The sequence below is a fragment of the Helicoverpa zea genome, chromosome 31 (assembly GCF_022581195.2).
Source record: "Helicoverpa zea isolate HzStark_Cry1AcR chromosome 31, ilHelZeax1.1, whole genome shotgun sequence".
In the NCBI taxonomy this organism is placed as follows: Eukaryota; Metazoa; Arthropoda; class Insecta; order Lepidoptera; family Noctuidae; genus Helicoverpa; species Helicoverpa zea.
In genome coordinates, this window is record NC_061482.1 from 5,850,435 (window position 1) to 5,875,765 (window position 25,331).

Consider the following 25,331-nt stretch of genomic DNA (forward strand, 5'->3'; position numbering starts at 1 on the left):
ACATAGGATAGTTTTTATCCCGGGCTTTTGAAGAATTCTCTTGGAAATGCGATATAACCGAACTATACGCGGGCGAAGCCGCAGGCGGAAGCTAGTTTTGTTATAAATGAAGAACCGCTCGACCGATTTTGTGCAACTTCGCAACGCACTAAATAAGTAGTCCAAACAAAGTTTGAACATTTGGTTTTGATAGGTGAGCCCGTTCTTGGGTTATAAACTTACAACGAAAAGTGTAAGATACGTAGTGTGTGCACATAGAAGAGAAAAAGAAAGAAGGACATATATAGAACTGAAACCAACATACACATCATAAAAGCCTGAACGAAAACAACGTCCCTACTTATTGCATTGGTTTGAAAAACAATGCTCCCTAATTAGGATTGAATAACCATTAACAACAGTAAACCTAAGAAAGCTTCCATTTTACAAGATTCCTATTAAATGTTCAGTAATTTAACGGCCGTGAATAAGTGAAGGGACACGACATACCTAACTTTAATACTAGGTTTAAATAACCAACGGGGAACCGACTTAGAACATCTTTTTACTATTCATAAGTATAAGAGGGTAGGCAAGGAGACAAGAGACTATTAGGTGCATTGTAGACATCAACAATTTATTTTCAGGAAGACGGCTCGCTACAACAGTCCATAAATTATATTTAAGTGAGCAAAATATTATGGTAAATTTTGTTTATACCTGTGTATGTCGTAGTTAAAATACTGAGTCGACACCATTCAAGTGTTTGAAAATATTACCTCAATTTAGTAACTAATAGTTATTTTATTTCAAATACGATCCGATACACCTCGATTTACCTTGACCTCGATGGCGCAATGGTCACCATGCCGGACTGCCGGACCTGAGGTCCCGGGTTCGATTCCCGGTTCGGTCGACATTTGTGTGATGAGCATGCTTGTTGGCCGTGGTCTGGGTGTTACAATATGTATTTATAAATATGTATATATGTAGCTATATGTAGTTTATCAGTTGTGTTAGCACCCATAACACAAGTTAATTAATAACTTACCATGGGGCTAACCGACCGTGTGTGAAAAGGTGTCCCGACATTATAATTATAATTAATACACAAAATTCTATGCAGTTTAAATTGAACCATTGAACTAAAGAACGGGTTCTATCCCGATACAGAGAGTACAGAATATATTTAAGCTGTGGTACAAGTCCCCTACTAAAGTAACAAAACTCACTGCGTAATGCTAACGTAGTACATTTCACAAGTTTTATCGAGCGATGTAATGAAATCGTGATTTATAGTAGGGGTTGTATGCAGTTGACAGCAAACGCCATCTATTGCAGATGACTCCAACCCGGAAGAGGGTGGAGGGCAAGGGTGACTTGCAACCTTCGTGGTGTAATGGCGACACTGGACATTTCAACCCTATGCCAAACATTGATGTAAAAACCCAAATTGCATTCATTTTAATTCGAATTTCCATTTAAACAATAATAACAAAATGTAAAAAAATGTTAAAACAAGATTCCCTGTAAGTGAAAATATTCGTAGTTGAACACATAAAAAAGTTTGTTGTCAGTGCCCAGACATAGATAAGGCTGCATTGATTTATGCGTAATCTGTGTCTAGATTTCACGGGGCTGCAAGCGAGCTAGACTTCCGGGCGCGTATGTTATTGCGAAGGAAAATAGGCTCTGTATTTTCCAATAAACCGTGTTTTGTGATAAAAATGATTGTGTGTGGTTGAACTTTGTGGAACTGACTGGTGTTTGTGACTTTTGGGACATATTTGCCGCTAAAAAATAGGAACTATGTGATACCTGGCAGGACTCGATCAATTAGTGCACCGTGGAACAAAGACTGAAGTCCTTTACGAATGTTCTTGTGAAAATCTCTAAATCTTGGCATCTTATAGGGCTGCGGTGCGGTAACGGTGACTTTTAACCCCGCTGTGAATACGCTCGTAATCAGACGGACGGGTCTCAGTCTTAATTATGTAACAATTAAACAATCCTCAATCCTCTAGGGATATATAAACTATACAAAAGTGCCTATTTCCTTGAAGCCTATTGCCTAAGAGTGTCGTGACTATCAAAATCAACACGAAATATCAAAAAAAAGGTAAGCATAAACAACGTAACTCTGACCCCATTAATTACTCAAAATAGTTATGTAACAGGTCAATACGGATTTTTCAGAACTAGCCACCATTTTGGTTTCCCGGGTCCGAGCCTCGGCAGTCTGGCTGCGGTCGTCGAGGCGACCTGCAGTCAGCGGTAAACTTCCTTAACTTTAACTTAATTAATTTAAGAGTGAATAAAAGAATTTCGGTTTAAATATGTGGCTGCTCTAATGGCAAGTACCTAATGGAGAGTTCCAATTTTGGTGTGGAAGATTAGGTAACTTGAAAATTTTGCCAACTATTCTATGTCTGCAATGTGTAGTGGATACAAAGGCCTGGTAATAATTAATAACATAAAAAGTCTTAATTTTGTATCAAGGCTTGTTATTTATGTTTACTTCCATCTCAGCATACATGTATGAAATGTATTATATATAATAATGTACTCAATTCCTGCTGTTTATCAAGTATCTGTTTGTGCTTAAGTAAATGAATGTGTAGAAAAATACTGAAATATGTTTAGATTAGTCGCTTATGTCAAAAATATTGTAAATGCATGATTAACGCTATTGTACCCCTACTGTACTTAAATTCTTTGTTTCCTTGAATGTGAGCCTCCTCTTATGTTATATTTGTTTTCAATAATATTCAAAGCTTCTTAACTGTGGCATCAAATGTCTAAATATATTAATTTAGATAAAAACCCTTTGTCTTTGTGTAGGTCCTAACAAAGACTGTGGATTCAAATGGAACCCAGTGGGGTTAGGTACCAGTTAGTCCCTAAGAATCCATGATTTGAATTTTCCAGTGAGCTAAGAGTAATGCATTTATGATACATTCTCGCGATTTTAAAGGATTAAAAAAAAATATGCGTTTCGAAATTCCGCGCATTTGCGCGCGCCTGTTATCGATCGCCATTTTGGCAAAAGCTTTGCAATATAATCGCAGTAACTCAAAAAACTATTTTATTTGATCCAATAAGTGGACGTACGTTGAATATGCTTTACTTTGTGAATAGCTACCAAGTGCAATCGTGCATCAGCAAAGGAAATAAGGTAGGGTTCAATCAGATTGCGAATAATAGTAGTACAAGGATTTTTACGTACATAAGTACATTATGTAAGGTTATGTAATGTATCCCGCCCCTTTTATCTGAGGTAGCTCATTTTATTTTGCGTTTCCCTAAGTTTACACAATCTCGTATTTACAGCATATATTGTCGCGGTTGAATAAACAAATTCACTAACCATAATCAATTGTGTCCGAGTCTTTGTTAACCGAAGTTGATTTCAAAGTGTACTTGCGAACTAAGGTATATACGAGGTAAGAGTAAAAATAATTATTTAGTTATATATATATATTTTTTTAATTTGATCTTTTAATTTATGTGTTTAAAATAAATAAATGTATTGTGATGGCTTATTTGTTCTATTTCTGACTACTTACTCTATGTCCTGCATGAGCTCTCCGTTTTCGATGTAAGTATCTATTAGCAGTATTATCTTTTAAAAAGGCGAATAAAAACTACTTAAAGAATGATGGTGATGTTGTCTGGTGAATTACTGTTTTAATAACTTGAATGATATGACTTTTAGTATATATTTCAAAATTTTGGGGGCCGTCTCATGTGATTCTGATTTCAAAATTCTGAATGCTGATTTTTAGTCCGTAATGATCAAAACACTTTTTTATTTTGAATATAATCAAAATATCGGAACATTCTAACAGAAAGTGTGTTTTATTTTTAAATAGTTTAAATAGTCTTGGATGTTAAAACCTTAGCATGTCCTATGCGTGCGAGTAAATTCTTACTATCCATTTGTGCATTTATATCGGTTTAGTACTTTTGGCGAGCAAGCGCGACAGACACACAGTGACTTTAGCTTTCATAATATTCAAAGCGAGTTGCACAATTAACTATAACATATATATGGAACCATACCTCAACCAGCTGTGAAATTGCAGTCAGGTCAAATCGCTGGTTTGGTAACTGAAAATGGTTCGGTTATCGTTTTAGTTAAATGGTGCAACCCATCGTGACCCAGAATGATATTATATGATGTTGATATATGATGGTGATAGATAGCTATATGATGATGATGATTATTAATTATTATATTCGTACACAGTATACCTACGTCGCGTCATTCCTGTTACTATAAGTGCAAGCTAATCATTTTCCAAATACGACTCATTGCAATAGTCTAATAATCATATGATTATTGATTTCTTACATTTTATTTGAAGTCTTTTGTTTAATTCAAATCATTTTGAAAACTAAGCTCATCACATTTCCCAACAATGTTGGGGTTGGCTTCCAGACTTGCCGGATGCAGCTGAGTACCAGAGACTTACAAGGAGCCTTTCTGACCTCACCAACCCAGTTACCCGAGCAACCCAACACCCCTCGGTAAGACTTTCTGGCCTTTTGACTACCGATAACCTGACATGGCTTTTGACTACCCGTAACGACTCCCAAGGATTTAAATAACAGCCGGAACCTATAGTTTATCGTCCTATACGAACACCTATGCCTGTTTAACCTTTTCCCAACTATGTTAAACCGTAGGTCCCGGCTGTCATTGAACATCCTTTTTTTAACGACGTCGAAAATCATCATCCCGCTGTTGGTTAGCAGTGGTGAGGGAGTGTCAGACTTTTACTGACTTAAAACCGTCGTGTTCCGCCGAAGCCTTTTATGTTGGTATCAGTGCCGCGGTAACTCTTTCGAACAATCCAGCAGCCCCGGCAAGCCTTGGCCCTGCTGGCTCCCGCTGGGGTTGCTGACATCTGCTTGAGGAGCGCGTGGAACAACGCGCGCCGCCGACATGGGTCCGTTGTCTAAAAAGACGGAGGGACGATGATCCACCCAAACTCACCACCCACAGACCCACGTCTACGGTGGCTAGAAGTCATCTCGCGACATCCGGCGCCCGTGGTGTCTACCTGGTCCAGCGCGGCGGCCGGGATGAGAGGTGCGCATTCTCTGTCGTTCCGCCGCCTCCTTTTCGAGCATGACTGCCTCGCAGAAGGAGGCGACGGCATCCCATTCCCTCTCGCCCCAGACCATGGCCTGAACCAGAGCCGGACGCGAGAGGTCGCCGCCGCCTAAAGCCTCGACGAGGACCCGGCAGTGTCCTTCCCACACAGGGCACACCTAGACAGTGTGACCCACAGTGGTGACACCCGGGCGCCTCCTCACGACCGATTCGATGCAGGTACCTCCCGAAGTCATTGAACATGCTGGGCTGTCGTTACGGATCAATTTTACCAAGGGGTATTGGGTTGCCCAGGTAACTGGGTTGAAAAAGTCAGATATACAGTCGCTCCTTGCAAAACACTGGTACTCAGCCGCATCCGTTTAGACTCCAAGCCGACCCCAACATAGTTGGAAAAAGGCTTGATAGGTGATGATGATATTTTTTGCATTTGGGGCGTAAAATCAATTCACTGTGTTAGATTATGTATTTATATGAATCTTTTTGTTTAATTATCTTTTTGTTGAATTAACTATATTAAACAGTATTGTATAATTTTGTCCTTTTTTATTTTGTTATGTCCTTCCTGGTTCTCGTCTTATTTTAATAAATTAAAAAAAAAATGCAACACAAGGTTTTTCAGTTGTTCATATAATATAGTTTGGTCACAATCTAGCTGGCTACAGTAAGCAGTTATCTCGTGTCGCGGGTGAAACCGCGGGTGAAAGCTAGTTAATAAGTATTAGGTATGTCGTTTTTTTTCTTTTGCATCTGGGGTATCTGGGGTCCAAAACTAATTCACGGTTAACAAGCTAAGCAGTTTGAAGTTACTCAGAATTCAATTCAACATAAATAAAAACAAAAGTACCCACATTAGTTAGAAGAATTCGTTGTTTACTACTCTTATCGCCGCTTTTATATGTAAATAAGTATGTATGCCGTCACATTGACGATGCGCGGTCTGAAAGAATCCCCACTGAAAGAGCAGCGTCCGGCAGCGGCCGTAAATGCAAGTGATTGAGCGGGCCGCGCGACGCCGCGCCGCGCTCTTAGGCCTCATTTACGGAGACGCGGGTCGTCTCGCGTCGCGTGTAGCGTGGCGTCTCGCGGCGCGTCAGATGTTTTTTCTGTTCACGGCGGGGCGGCGCGTGCAGCGGCACGCATCATCGCACGCGTAAACGCAAACTTATAGCAATATACGACCATGTTCATAGAGAAGCGAGACGGGAAGCTCGGCGGTGCCCGCCGCGGCGCCCGCGACGAGTCCTCTAGCGTGTAGCGAATCACGCTTCGGGCATCGCGGCGGCGCACGCTCAACTCGATCAAATCGACTTGTTTTATGTTGGCGAGAGATTAGAGCCATATTTTAATACATAGTAATCTTTGATGGGAGCGCACGTGTCGCAACTTCCAGCATGAATGACGAAAAATTGGAACTAGCTTCATCGAGAATTGCCGCTGCGTGCGCCGCCGCGATAAACGCCGCGTGGGACGCGTCGGTGACATCCGCGGGCACGGCCGCAAAAAATGCCATAATTCAAACAAACGCGTCTAAAATCGCTTCTCCGTAAACGCACTCATACAACGCCATATATTTGAATTCAGTGCGGGCCGCGCCGCTCAACGCAACGCGCGACGCCCCGCGTCTCCGTAAATGAGACCTTACATTGTCCGTGCTCTTACGGCCGCTGCCAGCCGCTGCTCTTTCAGTGGGAATTGACCCTTAAGGTATTTGTTGTCGAAACTCATATACAATGTATTGTTATTTTTTTATATAGATTTAGCTTAACAATAGCAAATTAGGAAATGTCATAAAATATGAAAACAAACAAAGACATAGTTAGTGAAATATTTAACAATGAAATTGCCTTGCCGCCAATTTGTCTGCTTTGGTCTTTCTAGTGTTAATTATGTAAAAATAATTATAATTTTGTTCTTTTTTAATTTTGTTATGTTCTTCCTTTAGTTCCTGTCCTATTTAATACAAATTATAACAAAATGCAACGATAGGTAAGTATTTCTTAAAAGACATGCAAATTGCACAAGCTTAACGTTGATTGTGATCTCGTATCTTTACTTTTTTAAACTATCTTTAAAAATTCACATTTATGGCTCTCTCTTTACCTCTGCCTACACTCCCGTGCAAAAAAATGGAATCGCCCCCTTGCGCTATACAATTACAACGATTGCCAATGATACAATATTGTATTTACAGTTAAATGTTTATGGTCTCGTTTGAAAGCCGATTATTTCAAGAGCTAATCATCTTTATTTAAGACAGCAACGAAAATCGGGCGAAAAATAAAATTGAGCTCAGCTGAAAAATTGAACATTTCAAACACAATCAAGCATAGGTTATTGTTTCAGTATTTTTTTTTCCTCCTTTAGCCCTTATTATTGCTTTTTACGGTTTCTCATGGACCTGATGAGTTTTTAACTGTTTCTTGCGGTATTCCCTCTCATTCCTCTACCAGCGCCATTTTCAGCTCAAATGATTTTTTGTTTCTACCCTTCATTTAAAGCTAAAAGTATAGGCTTTCAAACGAGACCATAAACATTTAACTGTAAATATTGTATCATTGGCAATCGTTGTATTTGTATAGCGCAAGGAGGTGATTTCATTTTTTTTCTCGCGAGTGTATTTTAAACAAATCTAAGTACATACAAACTTGTTTGCATAATGTTCATTGTGTGTCTTTCTTACTTCGATACTATAAAAGCTTTTTGGAAACATGTATGTCCAGGTTATGTTAAATGCCATGTGAGTAACTAATTGCATAAAATAATCTCAATATCTAGCTTTTACAATGTGAAGCTTTGATTCATTTGCAGGGATACTTTTATTAACCCTTCACCCAGTGGAGAAATTTTAATAGCGCGCCATCTGTCGGGCGGCGGACAGACTATGCAGTTGCAACTCGCATTATGAATTCGCAATTTACCGTACAGGTGGCGCTTTTATCAACGAACGTCAATGTTGTAAAATTTTAATTATTATTTGCCCAAAACGATGAAAAAATCATGGCTAGCATCCTAATCACGGTTAGCTGTAACTTTTAAATGCAATTTTAGATAATATTTGTGTACTTTAATTAAAAATAAGTGGGTGTATGTACTGCAATTTTTAACACGATGTTAAAAGCTACCGGCATTTTGAACAGATGGCGCAGTTGCAACATCACGGATATTAATTTGATTCTTTTTTATTTAGCTCGTTTTTATTTTACCGGACATTGTGAATACTTTTTGAATTTAGTTTTGTTTTTGGAAATTAAATTAGTATACATAATAAAGAATATATCTATCTATCTTTGAAATAAACTACGAATTATTTTACGTGCATTTAGCGCCATCTACCGAGGGGTGCATTAAAACGTATTCAAGACATTGTATGTAGGTTGCTTGGGGTTGCGATAACATGCAAACCAGAGGTCGCTAGAAGACTGAACTGAAATTAAATTAGTGTTGGTATCACAAAGTGGGACGATCCACGCCGTCGCGAATTCTGCGTTCCCGAGAGCATTGTCACAAATTATAATAGCACTTCTGTGTAAAAAATGCCGACTATTGCTTTTTTATAGAACGAGTTCTATATATACCTACTATGTATATGCGCGTCGCAATGCTAAATATAGGCACCTACTTAAGTTACAGATCTATTTCTTTCAATTGCAAGTTTTTTTCAAATACAAAACCATTTATTTAGGACAATATTATACAAGGTAAACGTTCTTTTTTAATAAATAGTTTTTTGTAGGCAGCATTGAAGGGTCAAGTATTAAACAAATATTTATAGGATAGATACCAATAAGTATGTAGTAGGCAGTTGATAATTGGGTTTGTGATACCTATCTAATTAAATATTAATTATTATTTACCATACACATTCTGAAAAATATTGTGGGTTGAGATTTTAAATTATAAATTGCAGCTATTCGGTAGCTCGATATTTATGTAGCTTACTAACCAATAATAGTTAGGGCTAAATACCTTACGTGAATTAACCGCATCGGAATTTCAATAGATTTTTGGCTGTTCACTTATAATTTTGTCAGTTGAATAACAAAATAAATTTAGTGCAAAGTTTCAGTCCGATAAAAGTGAAAACTGAAGCTTGTGGCACATTATAGCAGCACCGCAACAGCACGGCTGCAGCACGGCGTCGCCTCGAATTAAGACTACGGCTAGCTGCCAGCGCGCTAACCACGCGCTGTCCGCTCGCCGTCGGCGCGCCGCTAGCGCGCCGTTGGCGCGCCGGCCGCGCGCCGGCCACGAGGTGTAAGCTTGCTGTCATCGCAAACTCAGTATTATTTTAAAGGTTATGGCACATTATAGCGGCACCGCAACAGCACGGCTCCACACCAGCATTTAAGTTGTCATTCAATTTAGAGCATTAAATCGTGTATATTATAATATATTTCGTAATGTCAATATGAAAAAGCCAACGGCGAGCAGTCAGCGTGCTTGCCGCTTCCACACAACTCGACTCGCCGCCCGCGTGCTGCAAGCGAGCGGTCCTCATGCGTACAGCGCGCCGACGGCGTGCTAATTGCGCGCCGACTCCGAGCCGGCAGCGAAACAACGTCATTACGTCGTGTTCGATCATAACATCAATCATAATCGTCTTAAAATAATATTGAGTTTGCGGTGACAGCAAGCTTACACCTCGCGGCCGGCGCGCGGCCGGCGCGCCGACGGCGAGCGGACGGCGCGCCGACGGCGAGCGGACAGCGCGTGGTTGGCGCGCTGGCAGCTAGCCGTAGTCTTAATTCGAGGCGACGCCGTGCTGCAGCCGTGCTGTTGCGGTGCTGCTATAATGTGCCACAAGCTTAAAGGACGTGGCACATTGCAGCAGCACCGCAACAGCACGGCTCCATACCAGCATTTAAGTTATCATTCAATTTAGAGCATTAAATCGTGTAAATTATAATATATTTCGTAATGTCAATATGAAAAAGCCAACGGCGAGCAGTCAGCGTGCTTGCCGCTTCCACACAACTCGACTCGCCGCCCGCGTGCTGCAAGCGAGCGGTCCTCATGCGTACAGCGCGCCGACGGCGTGCTAATTGCGCGCCGACTCCGAGCCGGCAGCGAAACAACGTCATTACGTCGTGTTCAATCATAACATCAATCATAATCGTCTTAAAATAATATTGAGTTTGCGGTGACAGCAAGCTTACACGTCGCGGCCGGCGCGCGGCCGGCGCGCCGACGGCGAGCGGACGGCGCGCCGACGGCGAGCGGACAGCGCGTGGTTGGCGCGCTGGCAGCTAGCCGTAGTCTTAATTCGAGGCGACGCCGTGCTGCTGCCGTGCTGTTGCCGTGCTGCTATAATGTGCCACAAGCTTAAGACGATTATGATTGAACACGACGCAATGACGTTGTTTCGTTGCCGGCTCGGAGTCGGCGCGCAATTAACACGCCGTCGGCGCGCTGTACGCATGAGGTCCGCTCGCTTGCAGCACGCGGGCGGCGAGTCGAGTTGTGTGGAAGCGGCAAGCTCGCTGACTGCTCGCCGTTGGCTTTTTTATATTGACATTACGAAATATATTATAATATACACGATTTAATGCTCCAAATTGAATGACACCTTAAATGCTGGTGTGGAGCCGTGCTGTTGCGGTGCCGCTATAATGTGCCATAACCTTTATGCAGCATTCATAAATCAGGAGCGTTAATGTCAAAATATAGTTATTGAGCTGCAAAACAAAGCGATCAAAATCTATTATAAACACATTTCTCTAGACTTTATCGAAGAAATGTTGTATTGATAGTCCTTTCTGATTGGACATGATCGATCATTCTTTGGTTTTACGACAGCCAGATATGAGATATTTTTTTGTTCTTTTTACGTTGAACACTCTAAGGATAGAAAGGTGTGGATGCTTTTGCCCAGCAGTGGGACAGTTTAGGCTAGAAAAATCAAAATAGATCTGTAACGTACGTGAACGTAGATTATCGTGTTTAGACAGCAGATCTTACGCATGTTGAGGCACATGCGAAGGTTACATGCATTTTAAAAAGGTGCGCGTCCAGCGACTCGCGTACGTACCAAAACAAATCACCCACCCGCGTGCTCTTGTCACTTTTCGAATGCGCATGTTAACTTGCTCCAGCTACATGCACCGTGTATACGCACCCTCAATGGTCGAAATGTATTTCGAGCGGTCAGATCAAGTTTGTATTAGTATGGTATTACTTACTAACAGCTAGAATGCTCCATGTCTTAGGATACAGGTTAAGCCGTCTCTCAGCTGTCATTATAATCTTTGGTAGCTGTCACGGGGCGGATAGAATCCTGTTACCCTATGGCCTCAAGTCAGATTGTCGGCATTGATGCGTAGGATATCCTTTAGGCATCGGTTAACTCAAAATATATCAATCAAATGTAGGCTGCTCTGTTAAAATTTATCTTAATAATGTATTTTATTGCAAAGTAAAAACATATTCTAATAGCAACATACAAATTAAACTCTCATATAAAATAAAAAACGAAAATAAAATGCGACTTTCGCCAATACAGAGCAGAGTTCAAAGTCTTTTCCAGTCAGAATGCAGAGTCAATATTTATAGCTGAGGCTGAACAATGACCATCGGGTGGGCTTGTAGTATGTAAAAATAGACCGGCTCATTCAAAAATATCGGTCAACGGCCCAATGGGCAGCTTGAATGAAGGGGAGTCTTTTAGGGTTCAAAATTAGTCCTACGAAACTTATGAAAGGGGTGCTCTTATACTATGTCGCATTGTAACATACTTAATACACGTGCGTAGGTACCTACGAACTGTTAACAGTTATGTAATAATTACCATAACCTGTAAAATCTGTAGGTGGCAATTCTTTGTTCATTTCTTATTTTTCTTTGCATTGTCTTCTTGAAATAACTAACAACAACAAAAGTAATTAAAAATTGGCTGGTTAATCAAGATTCACGCATAGCGCTTTAACTATTTCTAGATTATTATATTAATTTTCTTGATGACTATGATATTACTTAAGCATGCTGTTATGCTGACAAAGTTATCGCGAGAAATATCATGCTAAATATGAAATGCACTCATTGCACTTATTTTTTCCAACACACGAATGGTTTTTAAACAATCATCGTCAATGAATTAATGATCAGCAATTTTAAACGAAATAATTATTGTCCTTTCTGCGTATTTTACCGTTACAGGTACATTGGTGCGTGAATTCGAAACACGCTCGAAAAAATCTACGTACATTGGTTTTTAATTAACTTCATTTGCTGGTGGAAATTGACGATGTGACTTCCCAATGCTGGGTAATCGAGCATTAAGTACTGTCCGTAAAAAACGAAAAAGAAACATAAGACGAGGCAAAAATAACTTTTACATTTAAACGAAATCTTTTAGTCTGGCTTAGTAGTTAGGTAAGTAGCGGTCTTGATTTTTAGGCTTTTTTTCCTTATAGTGTCAACTTACTGTGTTAAGTGACAAATGTTGAATGTTGCTAAGGTTAACTTTTTAACTTATGTATTTATTGGAATAAATAAGTTACCAGATTATCATATAGTCTGGTAACTTATTTATCCCGTGATGTGCTTACTCTCTTCCCATAATGGAAAATCCCTACTAATATTATAAATGCGAAAGTAACTGTCTGTATGTTACGCTTTCACGTCTAAATCACTGAACTGATAAAATTTGGTACAGAGAGAGAGTTGACGTTGAGAAAGAACATGGGATAATTTTTATCTCGGACTTTCGAAGTGTTCTCTTAGAAACGCGATATAACCGAACTAGATGCGGGCGAAGTCGCGGGCGGAAACTATATGAAATAAATTAAGTTCATAGTTTAAAATGGTATGTAAAGGAGACTATGAATCCCACATGTGGTTACAAACTAAGTCAGAACTTACATTATTCCGAGTCTGAGTTAGTATACAAAATACAAATATTTCTTTAGAACAATAATTTCAGCAAGTTAAATAAGTACCAAGCTACTGTTAGTTTATGAATTGGATACTTAACACATTTTGAAAGTTTCAAATTAATATTTCAATTTAATGTTAGGTTAGCCCGCAATCCATTTTAGTACTAAAATAACCTACTTAGTAAAGATTTTGTTTCATAGCTTAGGTGTCAATACTTATATCGTAAAGCTGATTAATTTGTTTCTCTGCTTGACCGAACTAATCCCAGGATCAATTCCTGGCTTTGGACCGGATCGATTTCAAAATTCTTTCAGTTTTAGACAGCCCATAACATAAGCTATTTATGCATATCACAATGTACTATGTTAACTTACACCTATTTGTACCTATTGTGTAGTATACGTAATACGTTTAGGTAATACCTAATTCCGTTTGTGGTAAGCTAAGACCATTACCGATGAATAATTTGTGGCTGCCAAAACTCCGCCACAAATCAATTAATTAACGGATTGGTCAATAATAATCAAATGCTTATGTCATCACACATCATAGAAAGGTAGGTAGGTACCTGCATATTAACTTGAAACTTTCAACCACGCTATTATTTAATGGCGTCCACGGCCGATTTCGGCCACGGCGGCTGTTCTCATTTAAGGAGATCAGCCAGCTGCGCAGGACATATTATAGTGCACGAGCATTTGCGCAGACACAAGTTCACTCCCTATTCCTTCACTCTCATAACCCGATGGGACGGCAATCCGACACGACCGGAAAGAGATCAGGCGCAGGACCGACATTTACGTGCTCTCCGATGCACGGGTGAATCAATCACCAACTTCCAGACTACAGGCTGCTTTGTGAAAGTTTTAAGAAAACCCACAAAGCGATTTCGGCCCGACCCGGGAATCGAACCCGAGACCTCGAGCACAGCAGCCGCGCTTGCGACCACTAGACCAACGAGGCAGTCAAAGCTATTATTTATGCAACTATCAAAGTCAAATCTTCCCTATTGTCATTTTGTTTGTCACCAATTTTTTGTTCGTTTACTTCACTCTGCCTACATAATGCTATTCATATTGCGAGTGCAATTTATAAGATATTTCCAATTTCAATGTGAATCTTTAGTTAAAAACACGGCATCGTGGGTATGTTGATTTTAATCAACGTAATTACATGGGTAAATAATTCAGCAAACAGGGAGTTCAAAGGGAGAGGTAAGTCAATATTATGTTGACTGTGCAAACAATATCTGTGGGTATTGCGGTTCATAGAACATTGACAAACAGACTACCATTTTCCCTACAGCGACCAATGTCTACAGAAATAGTAAAAGAATTATGACAACGTGTCAATTTCTGTTTTCGCCCGACTGAGCGACGCAAACGAAGCTTCTTTTTATGTTATTTTTATTTACTCGGCATTCGGGAAAAATATTACAAACCACTGCAGCAAAGGGAAGAAGGGAAGACGTGGTGTTATTTTAATAAGGTTCACAGCGTCTGTGGTTATTGAGAAAAGGAATTAGAGTCGCAGAAATACAAGTTTTACGCTACTTTTTGCACGAACGGCAAGCGATACGCTAATTATAAAAATACTTCTCGTTCTTCCATTAAGGGCTGATTTTTCAATCGCCAGATAACTTCTATCTGAGGAATATTTTTAACGTTTTGACAGCATTAGTATGGAAAATATGTCAAACCGCCATATTTATTCCTCAGATAGAAGTTAACTGATGATTGAAAAATCAGCCCTAAAATGAACATTTATTTCTTCTAAGTTTTATTTCGAGCACAACTTACGACTCGTACTAACAGTGCAATGATTTGAAAGGCATGCCCGTTCAACCGACGTAAATACGAAAAATGCGGAACGTTCTTAACTGGAAATTTCTTCGGTTCGTTAAAGTAGCAGGGACACTTAAGGGAGGTGACCGGCAATAAGGAAAAATTTTTATCATGAACTTTATATCGTTGCATTTAAAAAATAGTACCCAATTAAGAGCAACAATTTTATTTATTGGTAGCTTCCGCAAGCGGTTTCTGTACTCTTCCCGAGGGAAATACTTGATGCAGCTGGATTAAAATTTCCTTTAAATATATTGTTTTGGCAATACAAGCCTTAATATTGACAAGTTTAACCAAAATGGAATCAGCTACTTAGGCGTGAAGAAGTAACAAACACACACACCCACAAGCTTTCGCCTTAACAATATCAGTGCGATTATCACACCTTTCGTTGTTTCATTGTCGCCTAAGTCTTTTGATCACATCGGGTATACCTACTTTTTAAGCTTGATTGTGCTTGGGGTATTTCTTTTTCAACTTGATTTTTCCAAAATATTTTGAATAAAATTTACATTATAATGATGTCTGAGAGCGAGGGGAGAGAGCCCGCAATGGTTATGCGTGGGGAGGCAAAAGCGAGGCGATTAACTATCCGGTAGTTTCCCGTTCATACAAAAGTGGGCACAATTATAATTAAGTTATATTCGATACTATCGGATACATGGAGCTGGGAGCATCGTGGCGTAGGGTAGATCGAATAGTTTGATATGATATACTGTGCACGTACTTAATTGAAAAGAACCAAGTTTTGGAAACTGTAATTGAATCTGTAATTAGCCAAGTAACCTCTGACTTTGAGCTGTAATTAATGAGATTATTTCGTCTAGTGAGAAAAATTCTAAACAAGTAATTAGGTATAGAAAGCCTAAATAAGCCACATTAATGAATTTGAAAGTCATCGTTGCCAGCGGAACGCTTAGACTCAGCCTCAGCTCAGCCCATTGTACTTTTGAAATATATTTCTAAGAAAACATATTTTACTAAGTCACCTAGAATATCTTTACAATCAATTTACTATGTATTGAAATTAACCTAGATGGAAAAATATCGTTTCATTGTGGTTCACGGGAGTCAGTTTACGTCATGAAACTCCGACTTTGTCAAAGAAATAGATAAACATTTCTGCAAAAATGAACGTTCATGGATATTGTAGGTACTTATTATTGGATTTTAATAAACGAAATAAGCACAGAAAAGTATTTCTATAATCTTTGGGATGTCCAATGTCTCAATGTTCAATAATCACGTAGTGTCAATACAGTTGTTTAGAATAATTGGTATTATCGTAGTAATTACCTATATAACCAATCAATAACAAATCGTACGGTCAAAGCATATCCAATGATTGATTGATTAGGCCTAGTCAAATAAATCATGTTTTGGGAACTGAACACGCTTTTATAACACGTCATTCAAAATGTACATTTTATGCTATCGATAAAAATTTCCAAACGTTGTCAAAACAACCTTTTATTAATATGTAGTAATAAAGAGAGTATTTGACGATATGCTACAAAGACTTTGACATATTTTCAGTTGACATGGATTGTAGATCTAGTGGCAAAAAACACATTTATGTACTCTTTGTAACCGTAAAGGTTTCCTATACTAATATAATAAAGGAGTATAATTTGTTTGTTTGTACCGAAAGGCTCCGAAACTACTGAACCGATTTGAAAAATTATTCCACTATTGAAAAGCTACACTCTTCTCAAATAACATAAGCTATATTTTATCCCTGAACGGGCGTTATTTCCGACAGGACGCGGGTGAAACCTCGTGAAAACGGCTCGTATAGTATAAATAAGTTTGCATAATTTCCAGTTAATGGTAGCTCCAGTTTTATTTTTAAAAAGGTTGAGACATTTTACTCTCAGCTCTCAAAGACGTTTACTCTGAGAAAACCTCTGTAAGCTCGTGTATCTGAAAAAGTGTCTGTTTTTTTCATTCTTGTTTATAAGATACGACAACTGGTATGACTGGCGGCACGAGAATTTATTTAAAGAAAATAGCCATTTTATTTCCAAGAATAATTATACTATTATACTCTTTAGCTTTAAGGTACGTTTTCAATGCTAGCTTCCAACCGCAGCTGTCGACCTCATGTGCCGCGACTGCAGTGCTGTGGTTGTCGATATCTGACAGCAACTTCACATGCTGCTGCCGCTTCGGTCTTAAATTCGGTTTTATGTAAATACATATAAATCGGTAGTACAGCTACAGCCAATTTAATACATTCGTGGCATGTGCGGTCGGCAGTTGCAGTCGGCAACTAGCATTCAAAACGTACCTTTTGTTTTTAGTTATTTTCATTTGTTTCTTTTTTATGCGATTTTGCCAAAACTATTGAAACCGAAAATAAAAGAATGTCAGTATCTGTGAAATATTTTCAAAGCATTTTTATTTAGGGATGCATGTCGCTCATTCCGCATGTTACTGAAACGTGCTCAAATAAAATTAATTTAATCAATCGAAACAGTGGACAAAAACTAATCGAACTTTTATTTAACTTTTAGCTTTAAAAGGTTTTTTTAAACAATTACAAATATTTTTTATTGCGAACTATACAGCATACAGTATCGTAATTAAATTAAATACTTTTGTTTTTACAGATAGTTTTTTTTGTGCCGTTTAATTAAAAAGTATCAATGTGCGTATTTTTTTACGTAAAACTAATTAAAATAATATTGTATACGCTTTACATATTACATAATTAAGTTATAAAAAGCGGGTGAAACGATGTTATGAGGTTCTGCATACATTGCGGTATTACTAGGTCTAGATTACTCAGATTATATGAATCCGTATAACATGCGAGCTCGGGATATGAAAGTAATTGAATGTACCTACGTAAAGAATATACCGAGCGCTTATATTACGTATATGGAGAACATTAAGAGAGGCTTACCTGGGCCTCTTTGAAACTCAGATATTAAAGATAAGTTATTGGAATATAAAAATGTTCAATAACACATTAGGGAAACTAGGTATTTGAATTTTATTTCGGGAAAATACTTTTAAAAAATGGACACAAAATTTCTTGTAGGCTTTATATTCTTACTAGCCTAAAACCTTTTTGTATATAAAACCTTTTTCTATAATGTATTAAGAAGAAATAAAGTTAATTTATGCATATTAAATTTAGTACGGTTAATAAGAACATTTACATTACAATCGAGAATTTTATCGCGCCCTCGATTAGCAGAATCAAAGTTTAAAACGTCGAGAAGTCACAAAAATGGTTTAACAAAGTTCGCCAACCCAGATAGTTCGTTATAGACTCTTTAAATAATATTCTTCAAGCTTTTGAAACTTTACAACTCCAACTGAATGCAGTCTGTGGTTATATTCCAGTGAATGGGGGAAACACCTCTTGTTTTCCCCCGACTGACGGTACAATTGCACCTAAAACTGAGAGCTATGTCTAAAGGCAACGCAGACAGTATCTTTCAAGTCCTGAAATATAACGCGTATTTTCTTTGAAAAACAATGTAACTTGAGCTATTTGTTGTAGTCCACTAATGGTTATCATTGTTCCATGAAACAATGTAGTAAAGGGTGAATATTATTTGAAAAACAAAGCTGTTGTTGGAGTTTCAAAAATTCCGTGTAGCTAGGTGTTTAGATGGATAGAACATTGTTAGATATCCGAGTGTTATTGAAATATTTGACTAACGTGAATGTGGAAATAAAAAATGTATTGTTAGTTTTACAATATTAAACACTACCACGTGCCATTGTTGAAATTTTTTGAATGCCAATGCAGTACAACGACCTTTACCTGCGTGTGTACGTGTGTACATATGAATATAGAATCAAATTACCTAGAACAGTTGGTAATGAACCACGGTAATGAACTTGAAAGTGTTCACGAGTAGTAAACTATGAACACGCAGTCAGCATTCACAAACAAGTTAATTAGTACCAAATAGTTAGACATACGCTTAAAAAAATATCTAATGATTTATTATTATAGGCCTAAATACACGAGCACTTATAATTATGATTTTTAGTGTTGTGACTTGTTTCAAAGAGTTGAATAGATTGGTAAAGCATTGTTTTAATTTATTTGTTTTGATTATTTGCAATGTCATTTTAATTTAACTTTTTTATCTGTAAATAAAATTAATTATCACAAGGCATCGAAAAACTCCTCATCGTTCTCAAGAAACTGGCAGCATTGCTACGTGAGATGGCAAAGCTTAACTTTTGACCAAAATAAAAACCAGCCCTTGGGTCATTTTAAGTGTCAGCAGGTGATGCAAAAATATTTTATTTTTCTCTGTAGTAGCATAAAAAGTTATCCCGCCAACTTTGTTCGTGATTCACAGACTATGCATATTTATTAAGCTAAGTATATATTCGGTTTTCGCTAAACGATTTCGGTCACGCTCAGTTCTGGTTTTATCACATTTATCAGCTCCTTACAGCATGGCAGCGTAGGATGAGAAAACCCGTCAAAGGGGATTATCTACGCTAAAACGCATTTATTATGGATGGGTTTTGTAACGTGTGGTTTAAGAGAGACAGAGCGTAGGTTTTTAACACGCTTTTATTAGGTCAATCTTTATGTAACTATGTAATGGTAACTTTAACCATCTTCCATGGATCGTTTCGTAATGAAAATTTGGCAGTTGTATGTAGTTCTGATGACAAAACAATAATCTGGTACTTTCAAGCTGATTTGATGAGGGAACCGGGAGATACCTATAAAGTGGAACATCATATTATAGTTGTGTTTAGACTTGTTAGGAAATTCTTGCAGTGGTTTATAAATATGTATGTTTAAAAGTGTTGTTTTACTAATATTTTATACGTATAGAAGTAAAACATATAACATCGATATTATAACCAGTAGCGCAGTGCACGACATTATTATCTCCTACAATCCAACTGACAGCCAGAAATAAAATCCCCAGAGAAAACCCATTGACATTTACATACATTTGAATATGGAACAATCATTCCAGCCAACGTTAAATTAAATGGGAGATATAAAACCTCTTTAATATAATTAATGACGTATTACCATTCCGTCACTGTTCGGGCTGGCTGGAAGGTTGGCTCTGAATATTCTCTGAAGACGATAAATCAATAATGTTCATCACAATGAAAGGCTTTATTGCATGTGAGATAAGGATAATAAATCGGTTCTGAAGGGCTGTGGTTCCTTTGAAGTGAGCTTCGATCTCGTCTAGTTGACGCTCCAATAGTTACCCTCCTCAAGAATGTACTCAGACCTCAGATCGGCAAGGAGTTGTGTTCAGCACTGTTATATTCTATCATCGATTGCACTGTTCTCTCTATATATAAAACTTTACATAAAAACACATTTGACCTCATTTCATAATTGTTTACCGCAAAAGCTGAACAGATACGCATCTCCATACAAAGAAGTATTCTTTGGAATATTAAGTTTATTTTTATGGGCATAAGCGAAACTGAATTTGTGTGATAAATTCTTTAAATGTTGTATGGTTTACATTAAAATACTAGTTACTTTAAGCCTGGCTACTTTGAGTAGAATTTTGAATTTTAAAGAGCTTGACATAGGAGTAATAAATTGGTCTAGGTTCTGATATGATTAAATAAAAGACACTTTGACCCTTGAGTTTGCTACAATGTTTCTTCTCTAGCTATATACCGGCCCCATCTAGTTTTAATATTGAAATCTTAAAGTATTTTGAAAATCATAAGGATAAATAAATAATTTGCTTTGACAATTTTAACGGAAAATTGGAATCAGCTGCATTTATTTTCAAAAGGATCACATTCAGAAATAGAATCCGTATATTTCAAAGTAAATACATATGAAAATAGTTAATAGTTAGTAAATTGTTTTACTAAGTAAAATAATATTAATTCCTACATTTACCTTTGTGCAGGTTCCGTTGGAGTCGGCGGCATAAAGGTGAGTGAAATTTAATACAATAATGTAAACACAATATTATATTTCGGTTTTATAAGTAAACGTCGTTCAAAATTAATAGTGTTACCCAATTTTATGTATACCTAAGCGGGTTACTTTTATCTACCATCACGAATTATTTTTTATGTTCAATGGATTTTAAGCTTTGTTGCTTTGTGTTAAGTCCTTAATTTGATTCTGTTGGTATTTTTGTTTCTATATAATATTGGTGTATTTAGTGGTGTATATTATGTTAAATATGTAATTTTTTAAAGTGGATTTTTTTTTATTTTAATGTTTTGATTTATTGTTGAATTGTTTTATGTATTTGTTTTTGTTATGAATGAGTATTTTTTTTTATTTTAGGTATGTTTTGGGTGCAATCATTTAGTCTATTCGATATTTATTTGTTGTAAAATAAAATTATTTAAGCTAAGTACCCTTTCTATCATATACATTTTTATGCTGAACAATTTTTTACCAGGTTTTCAGTAATTTCAGTAATACTTATATATGGATATATAAAATTAGTAAAATGGTCACTGCAGTTCCAATTAATTAAGAAATTAAACCAAAACAGAATTATTGAAAGCAGAACCTAAATAAACACTTATAAATTCTCAGATAATTACAGCTTAGCTTTGATTTTAATTAATAATATCCAAAATATTTAAAGAGTTTCTTAATTTTAAGATTATTTTTATACACATTATTTACAAAATAAAAATAATAATTTATGAATAATATTCAATACTTTTACTTTAAATATCAACTTAATTTAGTTTTGATTTATTTTGTATCAATATGTGAGGTTTACTTTTATTTCATAAAAATTATACTCCATTTCATGTTGTTTTTTTTTCAACACCATCTATAACAATAAAAAATGATTTGTTTATTTTTTAATTTATATGAATAAAATAAAGTTTGTAGGTATATTTGTTTTTTATTGAATTTAAGTTTAAATAAATCACGCAGTAAACCGTTACAGTCAAGTTTATTGAAAAACTATTATTAATAATGCTTAATATGAAAAATAAAAATAAATATTCGACTACGAGTTTTTACCGTAGTAGCTTTAACCTCCGTCTGGCCACGGCTACGCCAGTGCGCTACGCGGCGGCTACGCGTCATTCCTTTAACGTAGGCTTACCGTAGCACTCACTTTTCTCATAAAAACACGTACAGAAACAAACTTATTAACACTTTACGTAAACAAAATTACGAAACTCAATAACCGCACAACGCTTTTTACTGTTAAACTTACAAAAGGACCGACGTAACTCAATCCAGAGTACCGTCTGGATCGGGGACAAATCCGAACTACAACATGCGGATTATCCACAGGCCCGAACGGGCAAGCGGGATGAAAAAGAACCCCCGCTACCCTCCCCGGCGGTTGCGTGACTATGTCTGTATGCGGAAGAGCGTATTCAAACCGATAACACTCAAAAAAGGCCCGTAATGCCTCAAAATTCTCAACCCTACAACGCAAAAATTAAGCACATTTCATGGTTTTTTCCCGCCTGTAATATTATACTTACCCATTCTTTATTTTTTTTTCCATTATTTTCCTTTAAGGATGATTTATAAATTACTTTTACTATTTCATTTAATTTTTGCCGAAAAATAATAAGGAAAGTGGTCTATAAAAACTCTTATAATAACTTACACCAATACAGATTAGTTCAGCTTAAATGTTTGTTAATTATTTAGACAGCGATTACGTTAAAAAAATATAGACGAAAAAATAACTAAGCTGTGTTATTTAGTACTAAGTGGCCGTTAAAATGTTGTTACTTTATCCAACTCGTTATTTCACTTAAGAATGCTTGTACAACAAACTTATAATCGATCGCGTTCCTAACTGCGTCTTGGACGTAACTCCAACGTGAAAGTTTGCTCATATTATAATACCCAATACTAAACTTGCCCAACACTACATAAACTACATTACATTGAGATCCAATCACGTGGAATCAAAATAAACGTAGTGAAACAAATTAATTGTAAAATGACAAACGTGTAAAATACAGTGTCATTATTGACAACTAATAATGCTTTGTGTTATTATTGTGTCTATTGCATTCACAAAACTAATTGTTCAATCACTATTACATTCGCTTGAAAACCGTTTAGCTGAGGCGGGTAGAATGTCGAGGTAATTTCAAAATGATAACGATACGGCTGATTACATAAATGGTAACTTGAATCTTTAAAAGAAGAAAAAACACAGACATTTTTACGGTAACCAATTGATGTCAAACTGATATGTTCTTATAATAGAAAATATCAGAAGCTATAAATATAATCTCTTGCAAACGAATACTGAAGACAATTTAATAATCAGCTCAATTGGAAAAAAGGATATTTCAAGCTTCTGTGTGAGAATGATCCAATATTATTCTTAACCGCACTAGGCTTTACCGACTACCTACTTCAAAAGTAATATTTCTTAAGATCTAACGAAAATCTAAACTAATACCAAGAATCGTGAGATGGTTTATAACATGGTGCTAAACAGTAAATACCTGAATACAATTTTTGGAAGTAAAAACGACTGCGGAATGCACGTACAAACATAAAAATATACCGTCACTAGGTTTGGTTTAAAATAAACAAGCAATAATGCTTACTAAATAATTTCGCTGAAACTACATAATTTTAACAGAATAATTGTATAAGCAATAACAACAATTCAGTTCAATTTGAATCTATTTGCAAACCACGAATTATTTGTTCTATTAGAAAAATAATGGTAAACGATTAAATTCAATTTTGAAGTCGCTGACTTCAGCATTACAATTGCATACAAATAACACGTTATCGGATTCAGCTTTAGAAGCTTTAAATGAACGATCAAATGAGTTCGGTTCAATCACATCGCGTTTCAAAGCAATCCAAGTGGCAATTATCTTTCTAATTAGCATTTTGCATCGAGATTGCGGCAAATCCTTTCCATCACTCCCAACTACTAATCACTTACATTATGAAATTAAACCGCATTATAAAACGTGGTTTTAAAAAAGTACCAGCTCTTGTACCACCTTTAAACCACCGTCCCGAACAAAATCAGTGGACTAAAGCTATTACTGAAGCGGGTACTTCTTAAAACCACGTTTTATAATAAGGTGGCGAGTGTCAAAAATAATTAAAATCAAATGTTTTTAAACTGAAATGATGACAGAAAATCTAGACAGAAAGTTCTAAAACCACGGCTAAAATAATACTTTCAGCGACTTCTAATTCAGGAACGACGAAGTGGAAACGTGCTCGTTTGACAACTTAATTTTGAAGTTAACCGAGTCACTTAGTTGTCTGAGTGTAAGTATAGCATGTGTGAAGTAAGAAATGTTAAGTTTCAAAGGTTATATTTAATTCAATCCGAATGATCCGTTTTCGTTTTAAGCACGCTTATTTGTATGTGTAAAAAGAGGATAAGGTATTTTGTAATGATACCGATAAAAATAGTTTTATAATAAGAGCAGTATTTGAGAGAGATCACTGAGCATACTTTTATGAAAAATCAGATGATGCTACTCGCACCCGGTGAGAGCTACTTGATACAAAGACACTTTGATAAAAAGTTACCCACATGACGCCTGTATAAACTCGATATCACTGCCAAGTTTTATCAAAATCCTTACAATAGCTTTTTGGTATAACAAAAATACCTACATTCCTACAAAATTTCGCGTTTAAAATATCAATTTTGCATCGTATTTTATTGTTCAGTTCAATTTCTAGCCAGATCCATTGCCACAATACGGCAAACCTACAGTTATGATACTATATAACATAAAAAATCGAAATAAAAGCATTTGTTTTTGGGCGATCGCTAGATTTATTCAATTGTATTTTAACTAACTTACATAATATGCTATGGCACGTGCAATAGTACATACATCTTATTCCTGCCCTGTTCCCAATTTTATTTGGGGACATCGCAATATGTTCTCAGTTCCATGTCTTTCTGTTACCCGTCATACTGACACACACTCCCTTCTTATTCATGTCATCTTTGAACAATCTATCCATTTCTCAATCTTTTATTTGGTCTCCCTCCCCCTTTCCTTCCATCTACATTTACTCTCAAGTTATCATACTCCTATGGTTACACAATTAAACAAAAATTTTACCAATAGTAGCTTAAATTATAGGCTGTATTTTTATGAACCAGTAATTTTGATAAAACCTACTTTCGGGAATCAATCGCTTTAAGTATATAAATCCGAAACAGCAAGTGAATTTAATCTGACATTTATAATTAAATAAGCGTGGAAATGAGTGACAAATGGTAAATGGACCATACAAAGCTTATGCTGTTTTAATCTCCCGTTTCAGAGTAAAAAGGACATTGACAGATACTGTTGCTAACGGTATTGCTCTAGAAAAACCAATTTAATCTGCCGATCCAATGGATCAGACAAAACTTGACGGGACATTTACTCTGAGTCTTTCTGCGTTATTTCCAATCTCGATATTTCATAGTGTCACAAATAATTTCTTGCTTTTATTCACGGGGTCATCAGTAATTGAGGTCTTTTTATGTTCTATCCAGTGTCCGTTTTGTGATTTTTATAGTAATTAATAATAAATATCAGAT

General features: G+C 36.8%; 1 protein-coding gene across 11 annotated transcripts in view; it reads right to left on the minus strand.

The window, feature by feature from the left end:
* The window catches only part of LOC124644801 (coiled-coil domain-containing protein AGAP005037), a 300,925-nt gene that overhangs the window by 137,459 nt on the left and 138,135 nt on the right, over positions 1–25,331 (minus strand). The window lies entirely within an intron of this gene.